At 37.5% G+C, this 6139-nt stretch overlaps 1 protein-coding gene across 1 annotated transcript in view; it reads right to left on the bottom strand.

Annotated features, from left to right (window-relative positions):
- Positions 1 to 6139, bottom strand: part of LOC107693814 (fibrinogen C domain-containing protein 1-like) — a 65407-nt gene that overhangs the window by 1762 nt on the left and 57506 nt on the right. The gene's annotated exons all lie outside the window — the stretch shown is intronic.

The raw sequence follows: 6139 nt of genomic DNA, 5'->3' as shown, positions 1-6139 counted from the left end.
ACACACACACACACACACACACACACACACACACACACACACACACACACACACACACACACACTGTTAAAACTGGGAAATGGGAACAGGATGTTCTTTGGCAGTTGCCAATTGCTTTAAACCACACATAAAGATTCAGGCAGAAACAAATTTAGACTTATTTAGAGAGCAAAGGTTTGAGGATACGTGTCTATAGGGATCAATCACAAACCCTGAGTCTGTGTGAAAAGTGTAATGTGTGGAGAGCAAACGCTCTGTAACTATTAAAAACAGCTGGAGAGGGTGATGGAAAGATTTCCTGTTGAAAATAGAGGTGTGTGTACGGGTGCAAAGAAAAGAAGCACAGGAGATCTATCTCAAAATCCATGCAGTGCCACTGCAGAAATCAATTTATTTATATGTTATTTATTGAACTTTTTTTATATCACTGTTTTCAATACTGCTAATAATAATAATAATAATAATAATAAATCAGCATATTTGCATGATTTCTGAAGGACCATGTGACACTGAAGACTGGAGTTAAGGCTGCTGACAAATGTAGCTTTGCCTTCACAGGAATACATTATATTTAAAAAAAACTGTTACTTTAAATTGTAATAATATTCCACAATATTACAGTTTTTAATGTATTTTTGATCAAATAAATTTAGCCTTGTTGAACATAAGAGACTCTTTTTTTTCTTGAAAAACATTGAAAAAAAACAAAAACTTACCGACCCCAAACCTTTGAATGTTAATGTATATTTAAGTTGCAAGAGCTGATTTGTAGGATTCTAGAAATAATGCTTTGAAAATCATCACAGAAAGCCATTTCACACAAACAACTCTAGACACCCAGGAATGCATGAGACAAGTTAGCATACACATGCAAACCTGTTTCATCTCTGTGGCCCAGATGAAAGCATTTTCAGCATTTTATCTCGTTTGTGGATGTGATTTATGCATATAGAGCTATAGTCTCCCTCATGCTTTGCTCCTGTCTCTTTCTCTCACACTTCCATCTTTCAAGACTTCATCTTTTTGCATCACTTAAAAAAGTAGGGATGTCTCACTCTGCTTTGAATCATTTCTTCAGTCTCATAATTGATAACTGATAATTTTTAATAATCCTCTTTAATGAACTCACGCACAAACACACATGTATAGGTGCTACTCCATAATTAGTTGAAATTGTTAAGTTATGCTGTTTGCACTTAAAGAGATTTTCCTAAAAGTGGTCTCAAACATCTTGGTGAAAAAACACACTGTTATTGTATAAAGTACTGTTATTGGCTGATGACATTGAAGTAGACACAGTACACATGAGCGCTACATGAATATAAATGCAACTACTGTAGATATTCCCATGTATAAAGACCCATTTATACCAAATGATAAGCTTGACATTGTAAAGGCATAGCTACCATTCAAAAGAGGTTTGTAAGACTTCATGTTTTCTCTTATGTTCAATATTGTGAAACTTTTGATCATTTAACGTGTCCTTGCTGAATAATATAGATATATATCTTTTATTTCCAATTCATTTCACTACTGCTTTTCACACTTTCCAGAGAGAAAGCTGAAGGCAACAATGATGATGAGAATCTCATCTTGTAGCTTCTTTTTGCTTCAGCCATTCTATCAGGCAAGTATTTCAAGATCCGAAATTCTTTTAAAGCTAAACCTAAAGAATCAGAGTCTGTGGGGCAAGAGTGTTAAACAGGTCAACTTGTGGGTCAAAAACGAGTCTTCTTCCCTAAAGAGGTGTCTTGTAGCGTCAGTCTTATCTGATGGCAACAGACATCAGGTGTTGTTGGCCAACAGAAACAAACCTTCCCCATTTCTGTGGCTGAAAAGGGAATTTGGAAAGCCATCCTGCCTGCTGTCCATTTCACTGGGATGTTTTGGCAGGAGGGCAGGTGGTGATGTGTCTGTTGCCCTATAAACTGTTCCTGTCAGCTCAATACGAACAGAGAATATTTTCCAAACAAGAGCTGGAATAAAGTGTTCCATGGAGATGGAGAGACAGGAAGAAAAAGAAGGTGTACCAGGATGAGTACAATAGAGGCAAATGTCAGATGGTATTTCTAAACCTCTCTGGGATTCGTTCAGAACCAGTTCGTTCAGAGTTGAACCTTTCATCCAGCTTAAAATACATCGGATGTTTCACAGAAAAGGACAACGTTACCAGAATGAAAGCTCTAAACCTCCATTCCTCTTCTCCAACAGCCCGTGACATTGAAGATCTTCAATCTTCTGTTCCGCAGTCAGTTTTACTCAATAACGTCAAAGACAATACGTAGAGAAACGGATCCCAGACTGATGCTCAATTTCCCTGCGGAAACACGTGTCATTCAAGCTTGACAGGTTTTGTCCGCAGCTATGGGAATAAGCCATTAGTCACACTAGGGTCGCACGGAGCCCACAGAAAATACTTGTATTGCTGCCGTTGACATTTCTGCATTAAGAGTGTTATACCCAGACATGTCCTTGCAAACTCTCAGATTCAGTCACATGCTCTTGGGAATCACTTTTCATTTGTCAAGGGGACATTATCATTTTAGAAAGCCCTCAGGGGATGTGGTAATATCACGTGTGACTCTCTAAAAATGCTTGGTATAAACGTGTAACCAGCATAATGCATACCATACATGCACAAAAAATGTGGGCTTATTTGTGCTCACATGCCAGTGTGAACAAGGAGTCACCTTGACGCAGTCTGTATTTTGAGACGTATTAGGCCCCACCAGGCCAGCCCAGAACACAACCGCCTGTCAAAATTCAATGCAAATGATCACAATAATACTCTCAGCGCTGTGATTAGGGGAGACCTGTTAGGCAGCAAACAGGAAACCCAGCAGCTCAAGGGCACAAAGACGCTGCCCAGCAGAGACCACCTGCTCATCTGACACCAGCACTACAGACACGATCCAGTTCAATCCCGGATATACCTGCTGTACAGACAGGAGATCTCTCACCTCTCTCCTTCGCGCTCTCTTCATAGTGTATTTTCTATTTCTGTTTATCTCGCTGCTCACTTGTTTCTTACAGGAATCTGAGGAGCTTTCTAATTCAGTTTGTGTCTGTTCCTGACATTTGTCTAAGTCAATGGTAGTAATCGACAGGGAGGCATTTTGTCTTCTGGATTTGTGTGAGTTTGTGAGGACTGGGTGATGATATCAAATTTCTGAATAATCCTGATAATGATTGTTAAAATTCCAAGATCTTTTCCTCAATGGCTGCATTAAAAATGACTTGAGATGTGAATGGGGTTGCAGTCTGTTTTGAATGTGATGCAATAAAAAGATAAGAATGATAGAATGAATGATAATGACATAACATCTTACTATTGCAGGGGTTCTCAACTCTGGCCCTCGAGGTCCACTGTCCTGCACAGTTTAGCTCCAACCCTAATCAAACAAACCTGCCAGTAACTTTGTAGTAATCCTGAATACCTTGATTAGCGTGTTCAGGTGAGTTTGATTAAGGTTGGAGCTAAACTCTGCAGGAAAGTGGACCTTGAGGGCCAGAGTTGAGAACCCCTGTACTATTCTATGGTCCCTTGCAGACTGCATGCAAAAACAACATTCAGTGTGACCAGTGTTGTCCGGTTCATAAACAATGATTCTTATGAGTGGGTTCTTTTTAGTGAATCAATAACATACAGTGTGACCAATGTAGCCTGATTCACGCACAAATGAGCTGGTTATTTTTAGTGACATCCAAAAAGATACATTGTGACAAGTACAGTCCGATGCACTAAGAAATGACTCAAATCAGCCAGATTTGCGGAGGAAGCATGATATATGTTTTGTTTGCAGCTAAGAAGTGACTAAAGACTGTATTAAGCAGTGGTGGAGGTAACGAATTACAACTACTCACGTTACTGTAATTAATTAAGTAGTTTTTTCGGGTACTTGTACTTTTTTGAGTATATTTCTAAAGCTGTACTTTTACTTGTACTTAAGTACAAATTAAGCAAAATAATCTACTTCGTTTCTTTTAAATCATAGTTCATTACTGAGTATGCCCACAATTTGAATTGATATTCAAACCTTTGACGAAACTTCAGTAGCCAATAAAAATAAGATAAAGGCATCCGATCGTGAAGGGACCAATAAAAGCCCTGATATCTGAACCGGGAAAAGCTGCCGCTGCAGCAGGTGAAGAGTTGATCAGACAGTGAGGGAGCTCAGCGTCATTTATGGACTCAAAGTTTGGAGAAGTTACAAACATTAACTTGCGTGTTTTGCTCATGACCAACTGTGTGGTTTTTAACGTGTAGAAGGCGCAATGTAGAGGGGGAAACCTAAATGTCGTGGCCACGATTTAGGAATTTGTTTTATGAATTCACGATTTATTAATACGCTCCTCCATTTTAGGTAAATCACGGACACGTAATTAACGTTAGTGCCCTAGTTTAAACCGCGTCCATGATCTGAATTACTGAGGTATCAAATTTGTACAACATGGCCCCGATTTATCTTAACAAGGGAACGAATTGATCAAAGGCTCCGTAGATATAAAAATAACAATTTAATTTAGCTATATCGTGTGAGAATCTGATTTACCTGCTTTTTCTTCGGCTTCGGCTTCAAGTAAAAGAAAATGGCGGACACAGACTGGTGGCCTAGCGTTAAGTGGAGGCGTGGCTTTTTATGCCACTTTGGGTGAAATTTGAAAATACACTTAAATTTCACACTGACACTGTCTTACAAATAACAACAGCAGTGTTATTTTATCACCATGTAGTGTTAAAACAATGACAACACTGTTAATTTTACACCATCCCTGAAAATTCTACACCAGTGATTTTGCTGTATACATGGTAGTGTTATCATAAATATCTATATTTTGAAACCGATACTGAAATATCTGACACGGTTCCATTACTCATTTTCCACAGTATCTACCGTATATAGCCTACACCGATACAAGCTGCGTCTCTCTTTCCTCACCGACAGTGAGTTTGACACGCATCCACCTCCTGTCGATTATGCAGGATTGCAGGTATTATAATTTAATCATTCCTGCGCAAATGTGGCGAACACTTTATTGTAACATGAGAACACAGTCATGTAATCGCAGATACTTAGAATTAGATATAAAAATCTGAGAATTTATTAGCAATTGGCTAATATTAGACATCATTTAGTCGCCCAGAGTAAGATTTAGTCGCATATGCGAGTGATTTACTCGCAATGTAGAGGGTTGTGGCTGTAAGAGAAATGCATCAGAAAGTCTTTCAAGAATCAAAGATGGAACTTTAATTTCTTTTACAATGTAAGTTTATGCTAGAAATGTTTCGGAATGGGATATTTGTATGATTTGTACATATAAATATCCTAGTCTGTCTAACTCCATCACTACTACCTAATTTATACAAATGAACTGCCTGTCCTCTCACTCCGATATTGCTTGTACGCACTCGGACTGTGTGCAATCGCGATCTCTCCGTGCTTTTAAAGTAGAAATTCTTTCTCTTTGCTCCTAAGAGAAATGATTAATTATTAAATTATTACACTGCAAATTATTAAACTTTGTCAAAAGTTATCAACCATTCAGAATAGATCCACACCTGACCGATGAAAATGCTACTAGAAATTTTATTATTGTACAGACATTACAGGTCAAAGCCATCTGATGTTCCATTTATCTAAATAAATAGCATAGCCAATATGGCTCTTAAATCACTGCTTATAAAAATTCATTTTGTCATATTTCAAATACCTCAACTGAATTGAGGTCATTTGTTTTATAATTTTATTACTGACTGTGTACGTCTTTTTCTGTAAATTCAATTCAGTTTGAAATCAAAGTTGAAATCAAGCTTCCTTGTGCTGTAAGCTTTTGCAACAAAGTTACCCTATTTTAAAGACACAAATACACAGAATGAGTAAATGTTTAAGATTGAGATTTTTGTTATGGTAATTGATCAAAGAAGATAAATGTAGATAAAGTAGAATTAAAATAGAATAGAAAGTGTTAGAGTTAGAGGGTCAAATAAAGGTATATATATATACCTTTATTTGACCTTTATTTGGGGGGGGGAATCAAAAATACTGATAAGATAATAATGATACGAATTAATAAGAACAATATAAAACGCACTAAGGATTAATGAGCTACTGGATTCATGAATATTAATCAGGTTGTG

This window comes from Sinocyclocheilus anshuiensis, unplaced genomic scaffold (assembly GCF_001515605.1).
Source record: "Sinocyclocheilus anshuiensis isolate Anshui unplaced genomic scaffold, SAMN03320099.WGS_v1.1 scaffold1392, whole genome shotgun sequence".
Classification (NCBI taxonomy): Eukaryota; Metazoa; Chordata; class Actinopteri; order Cypriniformes; family Cyprinidae; genus Sinocyclocheilus; species Sinocyclocheilus anshuiensis.
This window is presented reverse-complemented; position numbering and strand designations above follow the sequence as displayed.